This window comes from Mauremys reevesii, linkage group 12 (genome assembly GCF_016161935.1).
Source record: "Mauremys reevesii isolate NIE-2019 linkage group 12, ASM1616193v1, whole genome shotgun sequence".
NCBI lineage: Eukaryota > Metazoa > Chordata > Testudines > Geoemydidae > Mauremys > Mauremys reevesii.
Window position 1 is genome coordinate 26,543,883 of NC_052634.1, and position 17,986 is coordinate 26,561,868.

The 17,986-nt window shown below is 51.2% G+C and overlaps 3 non-coding genes across 3 annotated transcripts; 2 read left to right on the forward strand and 1 right to left on the reverse strand.

Moving 5' to 3' along the window:
* The first annotated feature begins 3,647 nt into the window (after window positions 1–3,647).
* LOC120376181 lies at window positions 3,648–3,811 on the forward strand. Its single transcript, XR_005587088.1, has one exon. It is a non-coding gene; the product is annotated as a U1 spliceosomal RNA (small nuclear RNA).
* A 1,914-nt stretch (window positions 3,812–5,725) lies between these two features.
* Window positions 5,726–5,841, reverse strand: LOC120376037. Its single transcript, XR_005586962.1, has one exon. It is a non-coding gene; the product is annotated as a U5 spliceosomal RNA (small nuclear RNA).
* A 10,217-nt stretch (window positions 5,842–16,058) lies between these two features.
* Window positions 16,059–16,131, forward strand: TRNAV-AAC. Its single transcript has one exon. It is a non-coding gene; the product is annotated as a tRNA-Val (tRNA).
* The last annotated feature ends 1,855 nt before the right edge of the window (window positions 16,132–17,986 follow it).

A 17,986-nucleotide genomic window follows, 5' to 3' on the forward strand; every position in this document is an offset into this window, starting at 1 on the left:
CCTACGCTCCCAAAAGTCAGGGTGACGACTCTCCCAGCCCGCTACACCGCTAGCTTTCAGAGGAAATGGAATTGAACCGATTGGCAGCCCGAGTTGGATCATCGAAACCGGGGACACAGGGAGCAAAACCAGCCCCTCGACCAGGGACTCGCTTCGCTGCACGCAGTGCACTGTGGCTATGCAAATAAGATGCTCCGGCCGTCTCCGGCGCTCAAAGGAGTCTTTTCTCCGGGCTGCCTCTGCTCCTTCCCCGGCTGGGCGGAGATTGGGATGGGGCAGCTGCTCTCCTGAGACAGTCCCGCTGATGCCCAGGCGCATGGAGGACGGAGCCCGGACGAGAAGCCAGAGGGCACTTGGCCCACAGCTGAAACCCGGAGCAAACGCACACACTTTGCAAAGTAACAGGAGCCGGGATCTCGCACATGAGATTCTATCTGCCGGCCGGGGTGCGACCCCGCGTTGTACCTGCTGCTTGGTCTGCCTCTGCTGCAAAGTAGCTCGCCTCGCTCAGATCCTTGGGGTTCGCTGAGCTGCAGCTCACCTTGATACACGGGAACAGCTTCAAATTATGGAATATCAGGGTTGGAAGGGACCTCAGGAGGTCGTCTAGTCCAACCCAATCCCCAACTAAATCATCCCAGCCAGGGCTTTGTCAAGGCTGACCTTAAAAACCTCTCAGGAAGGAGATTCCACCACCTCCCTAAGGAACCCATTCCAGTGCTTCACCACCCTCCTAGTGAAAAAGGGTTTTCCTAAGATCCAACCTAAACCTTCCCCACCGCAACTTGGGACCATTGCTCCTCGTTCTGTCATCTGGTGCCCCTGAGAACAGTCTAGATCCATCCTCTTTGGAACCCCCTTTCAGGTAGTTGAAAGCAGCGATCAACTCCCCCCTCATTCTTCTCTTCTGCAGACTAAACCATCCCAGTTCCCTCAGCCTCTCCTCATAAATCATGTCTTCCAGCCCCCTAATCACTTTTGTTGCCCTATGCTGGACTCTTTTCAGTTTTTCCACATCCTTCTTGCAGTGTGGGGCCCAAAACCGGACACGGTACTCCAGATGAGGCCTCACCAACGTCGAAGAGAAGGGAACGACCACATCCTCGATCTGCTGGCAATGCCCCTACGTATACAGTCCAAAATGCCGTTAGCCTTCTTGGCAACAAGGGCACGCTGTCGACTCATATCCAGCTTCTCGTCCACTGTAACCCCTAGGTCCTTTTCTGCAGAACTGCTGCCTAGCCATTCGGTCCCTAGTCTGGAGCAGTGCACGGGATTCTTCCGTCCTAAGTGCAGGACCGGGCACTTGTCCTTGTTGAACCTCATCAGGTTTCTTTCAGCCCAATCCTCCAATTTGTCTAGGTCCCTCTGTAGCCTATCCGTACCCTCCAGCGTATCGACCGCTCCTCCCAGTTTAGCGTCATCTGCAAACTTGCTGAGAGTGCAGTCCACACCATCCTCCAGATCCTTAACGAAGATATTGTACACAACCGGCCCCAGGACCGAGCCTTGGGGCACGCCGCTTGAGACCGGCTGCCAATTAGACGTGGAGCCATTGATCACTACCCGTTGAGCCCGAGGACCTAGCCAGCTTATAGTCCACCTTATAGTCCATTCATCCAGCCCAAACTTCTTGAACTTGCCGACAAGAATACTATGGGAGACCGTATCAAAAACTTTGCTAAAGTCAAGGAAGAACACATCCATTGCTTTTCCCTCATCCACAGACCCAGTTCTCTCCTCACAGAAGGCAATTAGGTTAGTCAGGCGTGACTTGCCCTTGCTGAATCCATGCTGACCGCTCCTGATCACTTGCCTCTCCTCTAAGTGCTTCAGAATTGATTCCTTGAGGACCTGCTCCATGATTTTTCCAGGGACTGAGGTGAGGCTGACTGGCCTGTAGTTCCCTGGATCCTCCTTCTTTCTTCCCTCTTTTAAAGATGGGCACTACATTAGCCTTTTCCCAGTCATTTGGGACCTCCCCCAATGGCCATGAATTTTCAAAGATGATGACCAGTGGCTCTGCAATCACACCCGCCAAGTCCTTTAGCACCCTCGGATGCAGCGCATCCGGCCCCATGGATTTGTGCTCATCCAGCTTTTCTAAATAGTCCTGAAGCACTTCTTTCTCCACAGAGGGCTGGTCACCTCCTCTCCATGCTGTGCTGCCCAGAGCAGCAGTCTGGGAGCTGATTTTGTTCGTGAAGACAAAATCACGAAGGGGGAGGGTGGGGAAGCATTGAGTACATTAGCTTTTTCCACATCCTCTGTCACAAGGTCGCCTCCCTCATTCTGTAAGGGGCCCACACTTTCCTTGACTTTCTTCTTGTTGCTAACATCCCTGAAGAAACCCTTCTTGTTGTTACTCTTAACATCTCTTGCTAGCTGCAACTCCAAGCGTGAGTTGCCCTTCCTGATTTCACTCCTGCATGCCTGTGCAATATTTTTATACTCCTCCCTGGTCATTTGTCCAATCTTCCACTTCTTCAAACGGCGCTGCCTGCCAGTGCACTCAGCCTCACTTGGCAGGTAACAAAAGGGATCGAGTGGCCGTCCAGTTTCTGGAGAGTGGCTGACAACACCCGACCTTCTGCCCTGAGGAGAAACTGACGTGAGACAAGGCAGGGGAGGTCATTCTTGTATTGGACCAACTTCCGGTGGGGAGAGAGCGAGAGAGAAGCGAAATGCAAGCTGCACTCTTTCCCTAGCAGCAGGTGGGCCACGTCATCTCTCCGATGGCCTGGCTTCCCGGGACGGGACCCGCTACAACTTAGATAATTTTTTACCTCAAGGTTCCCAAGACACAGACAAGGTTTTCATCTCGAGGCCAAAAGACCAAAAACATCAAGACACTTGATCACGGCCTTGGATAGGCCAAGATTTAAAAGTTTATTAGAAAATATTTGAAAATGAACGATACAGAGAGTTGAAACGTCAGATATTGGTCATCGGGGGTGACATACAGAGTATAGGGCAATTTTAGTTTTAAATGTTTATTAGAAAATGTTTAAGAATAGATAATACAGAGAGTTTGTAACATCACTTACTGGTCATCAGGGGTGACATACAGAGTATAGGGGGATGCTAGTACTTTGGTATTGGACAGCACATAACTTTTATACAGTGTGCAATGTCCCCAATGTGGGGTATACTGTGGGTGAGTTCAAGATACCTTCAGCAAGCAGTGAGGGTACATCACGCATACAACAGTTAAAGACAGTCATAGGTATAAATAAGCAAGCCAGGTAATGGGGATAGAATGACCCTCACATGGCAAAGTTAAGGTCTGTCGCACTCGATCTGAGCACTACACCCCATCTGAGCTCAAAGAGCTGAGCACGCAAGAGCGGCGGCCTGGGCGGGCAGGGGGAGGGGCCCGAGCGGAGGGGCGGAGCCGCGTGAGCAGGTATGCAGATCTGTGTGCGAGCAGAGAATCGTGGGAGCGGACGCAGGCTGCCAGGCAGGGCCCGACTTTGGCACCGGGAGCTCGGGGTGGGGAAGGGACGGTCTCCGGGGGCCGCGTCGGGGCAGCTGTCGGCAGTGGGGGCCGGTGTGGGCGAGGCCGTCGGTGGGGGCGCGGCGGTCCGCCCCGTGTGTTATAAGTGTGGGGCGAGCGAGGGCGGGCGGCGGCCGGGCAGCAGGAACTCATACTTACCTGGCAGGGGAGATACCATGATCATGAAGGTGGTTTTCCCAGGGGGAGGCTCATCCATTGCACTGTGGGTGTGCTGACCCCTGCGATTTCCCCAAATGCGGGAAACTCAACTGCATAATTTGTGGTAGTGGGGGACTGCGTTCGCGCTCTCCTCTGCTGATTGGTTTGAACAACAGACAACTGACAGTGGGCTGTTTAGGCTTAGTGCACTGCAAAGCAGATTCTTAGGAAAGCAGTTGTTATTCTGGGCCTTTGGGAGTGCTCTTTTCCACAGGCCCTGTACTTCTAGGTATCTTTGTCACACGTTCCTCCTTGTAAGCAAAGCTCAGCTCTGAAACTTTACTTGGGTTTCCCTGTGTTCTTGGCTTTCCCTGGTCTTTTGCAGCTGATCTGCTCTCTAGTCTGCTTTTGGGGGGCTTGGACCGGTGCCTTCCTTGGCTCTATGGGGACCTGCCTGCCTGCCTGCTCTGCTTGTAGCTTCTTGCCCGGCCCTTCTTCTCGGGCTCTTCCTCCTTTGACGGGAGGACGGCCTGTCCAAAACGCCTGTCCCACGTGGTCTCCTCGTCCAACAGGCAGCTTCGCCCCCTGCCCTGGGGCTGCTTTGGCTTTCGCTGTCTGTTCCTGTCTCTTGGTGGCCACCCTGTCTGTGCTACGGAGACTAGGCTGTCACAACCCCATGCTGGAGGAGGGCTTTCCGTCGCTTGAGGCCCACCCAGCGCCCGCCCGAATGCCCTTTAGCTACGCTGCGGGTTAGGGCGGCGTGGCCGTGTCGCCCAGGAGCGGGTTTTCCCTTTTGCACACCTCTGACGGACGGAGCTGTTTTGACTTAACTGTTCAGCACGCACCGACCCTCAGGCCTGGGCTGCACGGGGAACGTAAATCGGCGCGGCTACATCAGTCCGCGCCTTGGTCGGAAGAATTCTTCCGTCGACCTAGCTCCGCCTTTCGGGAGGTGGATGGCGGCACCAACGAGGAAAACCCTCTCCAGGACCCTTCTCCGGGAACAGTGCCCTTCCGTTTGGGGAGATTATGCTGCTTTAAAAAAGAGAAATTGTTTAACTGCCTTTCTCTGAGGCAAGGTTGACTTTGTATTGCTTCCCTCGTGGCTCCTTATAGCAGTTGTGTTCTGAAATCTTTAGGGTTTGACTTCATTTATGATGAAATCTTGCTGTAACTTTATTCTAATTTTCAATGAGTAACTAGACCTGAGCTGTTTGGCGTGTTAGTGGAGGATTGTTTAAAAACCTGGGATTCCACTTTCGGCTGCCTTTCCATTACATTTCCTCTGAAAGCCCACCGAAAGCCTCCACTTCCCACATAACTCTCTCAAACCTGCAGTCATCAGGCATACAGAAGATGCTTACAGTTTCACTCCATACGAGTCCAGTTCCTTGCTGTTTCCTGTCTAACCACTGCACACATATGGTATCCCCTCCCTACCCGGAGCTGCTTCCTGGCTTTTCCGCTCAGGACAGGAAAACGAGAATGGAGAGGTAAGCTGTGCAGGGAACTCTTCCTCAGCTTGCACTCCACCCCCAAGGGCCTTTCGAGGTCTTCTACGGACTTCAGGTTTCATTTGATTTCCAAGGTTTATGGGCTCATTAATTAGCCATCTCTCCTAATGCAGGGATCCTACGGGTCAGACCAAAGATCGATGGCCCAAAAGAGCTAAGAAATAGAAATAAAGGTGAGAGCTAGGCGTTACATTCAGATGAGAATCCAGAATCTGACTGTGCCCTGGCATGTTCAACGCTGCCGAAAAGAAGGAGCTCGTCAGGTCCCTCTGCTAGCACCCAAATCTGGTGGCTAGTCGGTCTGCTGGGAAATAAGGAAAAGGAAAAGAATTAAAGGAGTCAGGCAATAACAAGGAAATGAAAAGGTTTGTTGAACGGGTTCTGTCTGATTGACTGTCTTCCCAGCTACCCGTCCAAGTTAAAGACCTAGCCCAGTATCCTGTCTGCTGACAGCCAATGCCAGGTGCCCCTACTATACTTTTTCATACTATAGAAAAGCTTCAGCCAGTGACACCAGCTCAGGGAGCACTCTTCTGTTTTTTTCACAGCAGACAACAGCCTTGCCAAAGCAAAGCCTTAAAAAATTGGGTACAAACTCATCAACATTCCTCTCCACGGAAATCTTTAGTAAAAGGTGAAAGATTTATACGAACTGAAGAGAAAGCAGAGTATGTAGAACACGTGGCAGAGGCGCTGCCGGGGCAACCACCTACGCTCCCAAAAGTCAGGGTGACTACTCTCCCAGCCCGTGTCAAGGCCTTTTGGGGCTGATGTCATTTGCATGGTTACACCCACCCCGGATTGCATGATGGGAGTGCTTGTCCAAACGGTCATTTCAGCTGCTGCGGGTTCCCCAGTCTCTTTGTTATTGGGGCAGGAGTAATCCAGTGTATTTTCCTGTTGATTTTGGATCAAGGACAGAGTAACTGTACCTGGCATTTGAGGCCTGAGAGCGTCACCCTCGCCTGAAAAGTACTCACCATTAAGGGGTATGGGTTCCTAACGGCAGTGCGTGGAGGGAGGTAGAAATGGATGTTTGTTGGTCTCTCGCAGGTGCTGCTGATGTCCTTTCTGCTGTCCCTGGTGTGGAAAGACAGAGGCAGAGGCGGTTTTGAATCTCTTCAAATTGTTGTGAGTGCTGCAGTTGCTCACCCTAAGCTTATGCCGTTAGATCTCTTTCACGGTGTATTTTGGCCCTGAGAGGTAAAAGGTGTTTTGTGAGGGAGTGAGGTAGCAAACGTTAGTTGCAGAGGTGGTGCATGTGCCAAAGAACTCTTGGTCCTGCCCCTGCCCCCGTTCAAGAGTCCAGTATTTGCATAAACCCACCCACTGACCTGTGACTAACAATCTCGCTCTGCTAACTCTTCCAGAAAAACTTTTCTACCAGGTTCTCATTCCAAACTATATTCCTATGAATTTAAGCTTTTAAATAGCATCAGAGTCCACCTCCTTCAGTATAACTCAATTTTTCACTTATCTGTCTAAGATTTTAAGTGTATGCTTTAATACATTATTTGTAATAGGATAATAATGAATTCTATTTTTCAACTAAAGAGAGAAGAAAACCATAAAATGTGCATTTAGAGAGTTCAGAAGAATCTCATGATGTTAAACACATATATTTTTTTCAATCTGTCTTAAATTGCTATTCTTTGGAACCCATGTCCCTTGTCTAATGATTTTTATGTAGGTTCGGGTGAGTCCCGAAATCATGAACTGCTAAGTACCGTTCTACTGTTTTTGATTCATATGACCAGGATTACTACATTTTATTACTCCTGCCCTATTAAGAAAGAGTTTGGGGATCCCACAGCAGCCAAAATCACCATTTGGACAAGCACCCCCATCATGCAATGTGGGGTGGGTGTGACCATGCACATCAGCAACAAAAGGCCTTTACAACACATCACCAACAGATGGCAGGGTAGAGTTCATTCTGACCCTGCTTACATCCTCCCCCCAGCCAAGAATTGGTGATCCTGATAAATCACACTCCCTATTATACCAACTGACTGGTATTGAATGCTGATGTTATTGCTAGCAAAAGTAGCCACCCATCTCTGCCCTGTAGCATCCAGCTTAGCCCTTGTTAACACAGAAGTCAGTGGATTGTTCTCTGTCCATACCTGAAACTGAGCACTGGACAAGTAGTCTGGAAATTTCTCAGTGATGGCCCATTTCAAGGCCAAGAAATGCAGCTGGTGGATGGGATAGCGAGTTTCGCTATCAGACAGTCCTCAGCTGGCAAAGGCTACAGATTTACATTTACCTTCCACTTCCTGGTAGGAGACTGCTCCCAGACCCTCCAAACTGGCATCAGCATGCAGGATAAACAATCTGTTGGGTCAGCAAGGACTAGGACTGGCACATAAATCAGGCAAATAATGATTTCCCATAAAGCCCTGTCACATCTCTCATCCTGCCATGTCCCCAATGGAGAGGAGAGGAGCCCCTCCCCTGTCCCAGGCCAGGCACACCAGATCTTTGGGGGGAGGTGTCCATGTCCCAGCCTAGGTGTGCTGGAGCTGCTGGAGAGAGAAGTTCCTTCCTCAGCCCGAGCCCACCAGAGTTGATGTTTCGGTGGGGGAGAGGTATCTCTCACCTGGTTTTTAGATGCTCTGATGAGAGGGAGCAGGAGGAAGATTTTTCTTCTCCTTGCATTTCAAACTCTTCAGCCCGCCCCCAGCCATTTTCTGCTCTAGCCTGATCTCTCTCTCATGTCTCCCGGGCTGTCCTTAGCCATAGGCAGCCACATGGGGCACAGCTCTCCGGGGAGCCTGGACAGATGGGAAGCAGTGGAGCAGGCTGCTGGATCCTAGAGAGAGCTGAATGCAGCACAGTCTGAGGGAGGGGATTGGCTGCTGGGGTCTCTGGGAAGGTAAGGGGGGAGGGGTTGAGGAAGGAGCTCACCTGTGAGTGTGACTCTTTTCCCTCTGGCTGAAGTGAGGTGAGGCAGGCTCTGCGGCTCTGGAGCCAGTATCCTTGTCCCCCATAACATCCATTCTTCTCCCCCATGCACCATGGAGCACCCCCTCCTTGTTCCTCTGTCCCCAGGAGCATCCCTCTCTCTCTTCTCCCTCCCCTCCATCAGGGCGGGGTTGGGTGAGGTGCTGGGGGGTAGGTGGGGGGAGGCTGGCTACCTGCTGAGGAATGAAAGTGAAAGTAACTCACTTCCTCGGCCAGGATTGGAATGTCACACAGGGCTGGGCTGGGGTTAGCCAGATGTGTGAAAAATCAGGACAGGGGGTTGGGGTAGGGTGAGCAGATATCCCTATTTTATAGGGCAAGGCCCAAATATGGGGTCTGTTTCTTATATAGGCTCCTTGTACCCCCCCACCCCCTGTCCTGATTTTTCACACTTGCTGTCTGGTCACTCTAGGTGGGGGTAATTGGTGCCTATATAAGACAAAGCCCCAAATATCGGGACTGGCCCTATAAAATCAGGACATCTGGATCTGGTCACCCTAGCTGGGGAGCGCCTCTCCCCCGGGCTGGCAGCTGCCAGTGATCCATCTCATCCGGGGGGAGCTGCACAGGGCAGGATGAGCTGCTGTGGCTCCATGGGTGACCTGTCCCTGAGATCAGATGCTGTGCTAACTTCACCATGGTCCGTAAGGCTGGTGGTGGTGCCCATTGGCGTGTGATTGGACCTGAGGGTTTGCTGCTGCTGTTGCCACTTTGCACCCCAAGAGGTGGATTTTGGGGTCTACTGCAGCTGTTGGACCAGCAGGCTTGGGGGTGAGCCAAGCATGAAAGCAGTGCTGTGTTGCCATTTAGATTGTCATTTAACAACTTAGTTTGCCAAAAATTCTTGCTAACAATCCTGAATCCAATTTCAGTATTTAAAGAAAAAAAATCAATATCTTAGCCAAAAACAGAAAATTAAGTTGTTGACAATTATTAGTGACAGGTTTGGTTTGAGGCAGGGAGTGGGCCAGTTTTCATCAGAGAAACAAAAAATGTTGACTGACTTTCCCATAGCCTGTTACTCCTGATAAGAGCCCTCCAGCAGCTGTAATATGCTCATCTCCTTACAAGCGTATAAAGCAGGGGTCGGCAACCTACGGCACACGCGCCAAAGGTGGCAGGTGAGCTGATTTTTGATGGTACGCAGCGGCAGGCTGAGCGGCTCAGCCCATCACTGCTCTGGGGTACCGGCTGCTGCCCTATTGCCAGCTGGGATACCGGCCGTCGGCCCCACTCAGCACCTGCTGCTGACCTGGGGACCCCCAAGGAACCCCAGGCTGGCAGCGGGCTGAGCAGGCCGGCTGAACCACTCAACCTGCTGTCAGCCTGGAGTTCCATTCACTCAGCCGGCAGCGGGCTGAGTGGGCTGGTGGCAGGCTGAGCAGGGCCGGTGGGGGGTTGAGTGGCTCAGTCTGCTGCCAGTCTGGGGTGCCGGCAGCACTCAGCCTACTGCTACTCCGGGGTTCCGGCTGCCGGCCCCTTGCCAGTCAGGAGCCCAGCCCCCGGCCCCACTCTGCCTCCTGCCAGCCTGGGTGAGCAGAATCCCAGGCTGGTAGTGGGCTGAGGGGGGTTGGCGGCCGGGATCCTGGCTGGCAGGAGTTGGTGGTCAGAACCCCAGACCAGCAATGGGCTGAGCAGGGCCTGGGATCCTTGTCTAGGGTTCCAGCCACCAGTCCCGCTCAGCCCGCTGCCAGTCTGGGGTTCCATTTACTCAGCTGGCAGTGGGCTGAGCAGGACTGGTGTCCGGGACCCCAGATAATAATAGTTTATTTATATAATATAGACATAGAGAGAGACCATCTACAAACGTTAAAGTGTATTACTGGCACGAGAAACCTTAAATTACAGTGAACTTGGCACACCACTTCTGAAAGGTTGCTGACCCCTGGTATAGACTGACCATATGTTGTACTAAGATTCTCCTGCTTTTTTTTTTTCCTGTGAGTCAGTATAGCTTTTGCCAGCCCGGAAGTTGGGCAGCCAATGTTTTACGTTTTCACAATGTTTTCTCCAACTTTCATAAAGTAAATACATAGTTACTATGAGTTAAAAAGGCCCGGGACACTTCCTTGTGAAGAATCTGTACAGCAGATCATGCTAGAGCTGTGAAAATGTCAGTTTTTGATGGAACTTTAGAGGCAGTGATTTATCATGTATTTTATCATGTGAATGTGCTGCTATTGCTAATGTCTTTCCAAACAAAATAAGGCACAATAGGACTTCTGTAACATTTCTGTGCTACCTTAATCTAGATGAGATGATGCTGTGCTGACTTCATTTTGGTCACTTTGTGCTTTACCTAGCAGTAAAACTAGGGTTATATTGTCCCACTGTTTGGAAACCCAGCTTATTAAACTGATTTTGCAGCCAAAAAAGCCAGAAAGATTGCTTTTAATTAAAAACAAATCTTTGTTTCAATACCTCTTCATAGAAATTTCCAATAAAAATTAGACAAATTAAAAAAATTATATTATTTGCATCATTCTGTCAAATCAGAATTTTTTCTATAGTGCCACTTCTTTAGTGCTAGTGCATCAGCATTACAGTGTGCTTCATTAAGTTAAACTGGTTTAATAACGTGAACGTGGCAAGTTTTCCAATACTGTATGCTTATATTTGTGTTGCTAAGAGCAGATCAGGCACAGGGGCACCAGTTTCATAATCTCGCCTAGGGCACCATAAATCCTAAGGACGGCCCTGCATGCCTCAAGTCTCTTTTTCCTGGCCTTGTTCCAGAGCCCTCACAGCCCAATTCTCTGCCCTAACATTGAGCCCTCTACTGCACCCTGAACCTCTCATTCCAACCCCACCCCAAAGCCTGCACCCCCTAGCCAGTGCTCTCATCCCCCTGCACTCCAACTCTCTGTCCCATGTAGCCTGATTTAGGGTGTACTAATAATATTAATTTGGAAAATATGATGAAAATTTAATTTATTAGCTTACATTTTATTTAATTTAATTGAGTTATAAAGTTACAGTTGCATTACTGCTATTCAAAAGATACATATGGCATTATATGCAACAAAGTTTTGGTTAATATACTCACACCCTTCCTTGATAACTTGGTGGTAAGAGACACAGGACCAGCCTTGCAGTTCAGGTTTCTCAATTCTTGAGTGAAAGATGCAGTGCTTAGAAAAAGCTAATGTTACTTTGGGTTTACTTGAATAAGTTAAACTTAAAATCAAATCCTAATAAACAAAGAATAAAAACTTAGGGAAACCGAGCTTAGCCGAGTTACTTTGAAACTTAAAGTTTAAGAACAAGTACAGCCTACTGATAGTAGATAGAGAGAGAGTGGAGGAAGTAAGTCAGAATGACAGAGCGATGTGCTCTAGCGAGGTGGGTTACCTTTTTTATAGGGCACAAGCGCCGGAAATCCTTCCTCCTATGCCCAAATTTCATTCCTTACCCACAAAACATTAGGGTACGCTTACTTCATAGGCTAGTATGTTTGTGCGTGTTGATGACATGTACATATGCACATAAGTTCCCTTGTGGTGTACGTGTTAATTCTGTGGGTACAACACTGAAAAACCCCTTATGCCATTCTCCATTGTCAATTGGTCTAGGGGTATGGCTACACTGGCGATTTGCAGCGCTGGAAAGCCTCCACCAGCGCTGCAATTAGTAAGTGGCCACACCTGCAAGGCACTTCCAGCGCTGCAACTCCCTGGCTGCAGCGCTGGCCGAACACCCCTCTCGGCATGGGGAATAAGGATTCCAGCGCTGGTGCTGCAGCGCTGGTCATCAAGTGTGGCCACACACCAGCGCTGTGATTGGCCTCCAGGGTATAAGGATGTATCCCAGAATGCCTGTTCAGCCACTCTGCTCATCAGGTCAGACTCTACTTCCCTGGCCTCAGGTGACCCGCCCTTTAAATGCCCCGGGAATTTTAAAAATCCCCTTCCTGTTTGCTCAGCCAGGTGTGGAGTGCAATCAGTGAATCTTTACAGGTGACCATGCCTCCACATGGCAAACGAGCCCCAGCATGGAGCAATGGCGAGCTGATGGACCTCATCAGTGTTTGGGGGGAGGAATCTGTGCAGGCACAGCTGCGCTCTAGCCGTAAGAATTATGATACCTTTGCCCAGGTATCGAGAGCCATGCTGGAAAGGGGCCATGAGCATGACGCGCTGCAGTGCAGGGTAAAAGTAAAGGAGCTGCGGAGTGCCTATTGCAAAGCACGCGAGGGAAACCGCAGATCCGGCAGTGCCCCCACGACCTGCAGGTTTTACAAGGAGCTGGATGCGATTTATGGGGGTGACCCCTCTGTAAATCCAAGGACCACGATGGACAGTTCAGAGCTGGTAGAGGAGGGGGAGGGGGAGGCAGACAGTGAGGCTACTGTGGTGGGGGAAGACACCCCGGAGGAGGCATGCAGTCAGGAGCTCTTCTCAAGCCAGGAGGAAGCTAGCCAGTCGCAGCCCCTGGAACTTGCTGCAGAAGAATCACAGGAGCAGGTCCCAGGTAAGCAGCTTTTATTGCAATGCAAAGGTTTTGGGAGAGGAGGGGGATGGTATGGCTGCATGCCTGCATGCCTAGACATGGAATATCCCATTGATGTGGTCTATCACGTCGCAGTAATCTGCCTCTGTAATCTCTTCAAAAGTTTCTGCAAGAGCATAGGCAATTTGCGTGACCAAGTTTAAAGGGAGAGCCATTGTGGTCCCTGTCCCATTCAGGCTAACGCGTCCGCGCCACTGTTCCAGGAGGGGTGGGGGAACCATGCTTGCACAGAGGCACGCTGCATAAGGACCCGGGCGGAATCCGCATTGTTGTAGGAGACCCTCCCTTGCTTCTTTGGTAACCCGCAGAAGGGAGATATCTTCAAGTGTTAACTCCTGTGGGAAATGGAGGGAGTGTTTCAGTGCTGGTTTCCCCAACTGCATACCACGGCAGGCAGGAACCCCAGGGTTAATTCCTGAGGGACATGGCAGTGCTGCGTTTAACAAAGCCCAAAAACAAGCAGTCTAGCCATGAAGGAAGAAAACTCTGCTCGAGCAGACCGTGGCAGGCAGGAACCCCAGGGTTAATTCCTGAGGGACATGGCAGTGCTGCCTTTTAGAAAGCCCAGAAACAGGCAGTCTAGCCATGAAGCAAGAAGCACCCTGCTCGAGCAGACCGCGGCAGGCAGGAACCCTTACCATTTCTGGGAGGCTGTGAATTCTCTAGCAGTTGCTGAAATGTCTGAGGAATGCTTGTGTGAGACTTCAGATTATACACAATGCAAGCTCTCTTAAAATGTATCATTTGCTGTATTTTTATAGTGACCTTGAGTAGTCCTGGGCCGGTCTTATCAGTGACTGAAAGAAAGCTTCAGAACCTGAGAAGGAAACCTAACCGAAGCAAAGAAGATTTGGTCAAGGCAGTTATGAACCAGTGTGCAGCAGAGAATAAAAATGCGCAGAAATGGAGAGAAAAGATGCAGCACTGGAGGGAAACAGAAAGCAGGAGAAAGGTGTTGATGCAGAAGAAAACCACGAGGCAGCTTATAAACCTCATTGTGCGCCAAACAGACTGTATGCAGTCACTGGTAGCAATGCAGGCAGAGCACTACCGTGCCAAACCCCCACCCTCCCAAACCTCTTTCCCCTATGCACCAATGTCAGCTCCAAGTCCCGTTCCCCAGCATCCAGGTTCTTACCTACACCATCACCAGCTGCCCCCAACATCTGTACGGTCACCTATGAGCCCAGAGAACTACGACCCTTACCCTCTGCACTCAACCCCCATCACCATGCAACAGTACAATCCTGAGGTGCACAGCACTCCTGGCAGTACATATGCAAAACCATGAATGTACAGTTCAACAACCAACCCCCCTGCCCGTGTACTTCCTTCTTTTTAAATAAATGATTTCTTTGATTATGAATCAGTTTTTATTACTGCATAAAGTGAAAGATAACAAACCCCAATGAAAACACAGGTAACAAACATCAAGGAAAACACAGGCACTTTTAAAAGCACTGTAACCAGTGCACGTCACTCCTGGTCAAGGCAAAAAAACATTACTGTTGGCTTTCTGCCTCAAATTCCTCCCTCAAGGCATCCCTAATCCTTGTTGCCCTGTGGTGGGCGTCTCTAGTAGCCCTGCTGTCTGGCTGTGCAAATTCAGCCTCCAGGACTTGCACCTCGTTGTTCCATGCCTGGCTGAATGTTTCACCCTTCCCTTCACAAATATTATGGAGGGTACAGCACGCGGATACAACCGCAGGGATGCTGCTTTCCCCCAAGTCTAGCTTCCCATAAAGCGCCCGCCAGCGCCCCTTTAAACGGCCAAAAGCACACTCCACAGTCATTCGGCATCGGCTCAGCCTGTAGTTGAAACGGTCCTGGCTCCTGTCCAGCTTCCCTGTATAGGGTTTCATGAGCCAAGGCATTAATGGGTAAGCGGGGTCCCCAAGGATCACAATGGGCATTTCAACATCCCCTACTGTGATCTTTCGGTCTGGGAAAAATGTACCTTCCTGCATCTTCCTGAACAGGCCACTGTTCCGAAAGATGCGTGCATCATGCACCTTTCCAGGCCAGCCTGTGTAAATATCAGTGAAATGCCCACGGTGAACCACAAGCGCCTGGAGAACCATAGAGAAATACCCCTTGCGATTAATGTACTCGTAGGCTAGGTGGGGTGGTGCCAGAATAGGAATATGCGTCCCATCTATTGCCCCTCCACAGTTAGGGAAACCCATTTCTGCAAAGCCATCCACAATGTCCTGCACGTTCCCCACAGTCACGGTTCTCCTTAGCAGGATGCGATTAATGGCCCTGCAAACTTGCATCAACATGATTCCAACAGTCGACTTTCCCACCCCAAACTGGTTCCCGACCGACTGGTAGCTGTCTGGAGTTGCCAGCTTCCAGATTGCAATAGCCACCCGCTTTTCCACCGTCAGGGCAGCTCTCAATCTTGTGTCCTTGCGCTGCAGGGTGGGGGCGAGCTCAGCACAGTCCCATGAAAGTGGCTTTTCTCATACGAAAGTTCTGCAGCCACTGCTCGTCATCCCAGACTTCCATGACAATGTGATCCCACCACTCACTGCTTGTCTCACGAGCCCAAAAGCGGCGTTCCACGGTGCTGAGCATTTCCGTTACCGCCACAAGCAATTTCATGTCACCCGCTTTAGGCAAATCCATATCATCATCGGAATCCTCACTGTCACTTTGGAGCTGAAGGAGGAATAGCTCAACTGCCAAACGTGATGTGCTGGCGACAGTCAGCAGCAAATTCCTCAGCAGCTCAGGCTCCATTTCACAGCGTGCTGCACTCACAATGGCAAGAAACGTGGACGGCAAAAGTGTGACTGCTGGGAAGTGAAGCGATGCACCACGGGGCATTGGAACAGGAAGCGGAATGACCCACACACTTCCTTCCCCTTCCCACAATACTCAGCGCCAAAACGGCGCCAAAATGGGATGAGGTGCTCTGTGGGATAGCTGCCCACAATGCACCTCTCAGTACAGCGCTGGAAATGCTGCCAATGTGGCCACACTGCAGCGCTGGTAGCTGTCAGTGTGGCCACACTGCAGTGCGGCCACACTGCAGTGCTGGCCCTGAACAGCTGGACGACCAGCGCTGCAAACTACCAGCGCTGCAACTCGCCAGTGTAGCCATACCCTAAGGTGCCACAAGTACTCCTTGTTCTTTTTGCTGATAAATTAATGGAGGTTAAGTCCATGAATGGCTATTAGTGAGGATGGGTAAGGAATGGTGTCCCTAGCCTCTGTTTGTCAGAGCATGGAGATGGATGACAGGAGAGAGATCACTTACTCATTACCTGTTAGGTTCAGTCCCTCTGGGGCACCTGACATTTGGCCACTGTTGGCAGATATGACGCGGGGTTGGATAGACCTTTGGTCTGACCCAGTATGGCCATTCTTATGTACTTATGAAGGGAGGGGCAGAACCCTGTGACAGAGTTTCTGTAGTGTAGTGGTTATCACGTTTGCTTAACACGCAAAAGGTCCCTGGTTCAAAACCAGGCAGAAACATCCTGGCTTAATTTTCCCAGTTCCTGCTGTTGCAGGAGTAGCAGTGATTTCTATGCTCAAAAGGTCTGTTATACTTCCCCTGCTTCCACTTTTGTCTCCTCTCCCTCTCTGAATGCCTGTGAAGTGGCTTTCCCCCTCCCGCTCCCTCCTGGAATGCTGGTGGGATGAATGGGCTGGTTGAAGAGCAGAAGAGCTCCCAGGTAGACAAGGTGTCTGGGACTCTAATTATGCATCACTCACACACCCAGAGCATGGACACTGCCCAAGGTGGAGTGTGACCAACCAGATGCAGCCAAGTCATCTCTAGTCACAGGCCATGAGGTGCAGGCCCTTAAAAGGGGAAGGGGCCCTGTGCTCAGGAGAGCACTCACAAGCTTGTACCTCCAGTGAATGCCCTTCGCCGGGACCGCCTGGCCAGTGGTTCTCTGCGTTGCATTTCACTGTGCCTCAGGAAGACTTACCTTCATCACACCATCCATAGCTGTGCTGTGGGACACTTACCTTGCAGAATCCTAACATCTCCAGTGCTGTGCCCGTCCTGGGCGTGTGAGTATGCGAGTGCGAGTGTGACACCCCCTGCCCCCACTTATTTTGAGCTTAGCTGTCAGTATAACAAATGTGCTGCTTTCTGCCAAACTCTGGTGGGTCATTTGTCCTCCTTACACTTACTAGTTGGCCCAATTTTGGGTAACACCTGCGATAAACTCAACCCCTGCAGGATAGAGGGTGGTGAAATGAGCTGAGAAAAAGCCTTGGCATCAGCAGGGGAAAGCTAGAGGATCTTGGCCAGTCACCTTTTGAAGCCTTGTGGCTTGGTCTCCTCTGCCCTTGGAGGTTGGCCTATGGCGGCCGGCTCTTCCTGCTGCCTCCTCTGTGTGACTTGCCAAAGGAGGGAGTGAGGCAGGAATTGGGCAAAAGAGGAAAGTCGATCTGAGGAAGGCAGGGCAGAAGCTAAGCGCCTCAGTGCGACTAAGTGGGGTTAGTAGAGCGTCACCAGTCGCTCTGCAAAGCCTGGGGAGGTGCGGTTGGCTGCTGGGAGGTAGAATCCTGTGCCTGCCTCTTGGCTTCCCAGGGATGGCTACTTGCAGCCCAGGAGAAGAAGGACAGTTCTGGGTGAAAGGAAGACAAGCAAAGCTCTGGGAGGAAATTTGGGTGCGGGGTGCGGGCTCTGCGCTGGGGGGGGTTGGGGTGCAGGAGGGGTGGCGCTTACCCTGGGCACTGCAGCTCCCAAAGTGTCTGGTACACACAACCCTGCGGCAGCAGCTCCTAGGTGGGCCGTGCCAGGGGATCTCCGTGTGCCACTGCCTACAGGTGCCGCCCCCAGAGCTCCCATTGGCTGCAGTGCCTGGCCAATGGGAGCTGTGGAGTTGGTACTCAGGGCAGGGGCAGTGAATGGAGACACTCCCCCCGCCCCAGGGGATGCTGGGACATGACGGCCATTTCTGAGAGTGGCACGGAGGGACGGAGGCAGAGTGGGCAGGGAGCCATCTCAGTGCTGCTGGCACATTTCTGCACACCCATGGGGGGGAGGGGAGCAGAGGGCCTCCATGTGCTGCCTGGGGGAGGTGCAGAGCACAGAGCTGCCTCCCCTCCCGGGTCTATTACAGGAGTGGGTGGGTGGGGTCTTTTGGCCTGCAAGGTGCAGCAGGTCGGACTAGATGATCACACTGGCCCCTTCTGACCTTAAAGCCTCTGAGTCTAAAAGGGAGATGGAAGTAAAGGAAGTTTTTTAAAAAATAAACCAAACATTGTAATATCAGGATAACTCCAACAGCTCATTGTATAGTCCTGCCCCTTTCTTCCTCCATTGTGTGTTGAATGACCTGCAGCACATGGATTCTCTCATTCCATTGAT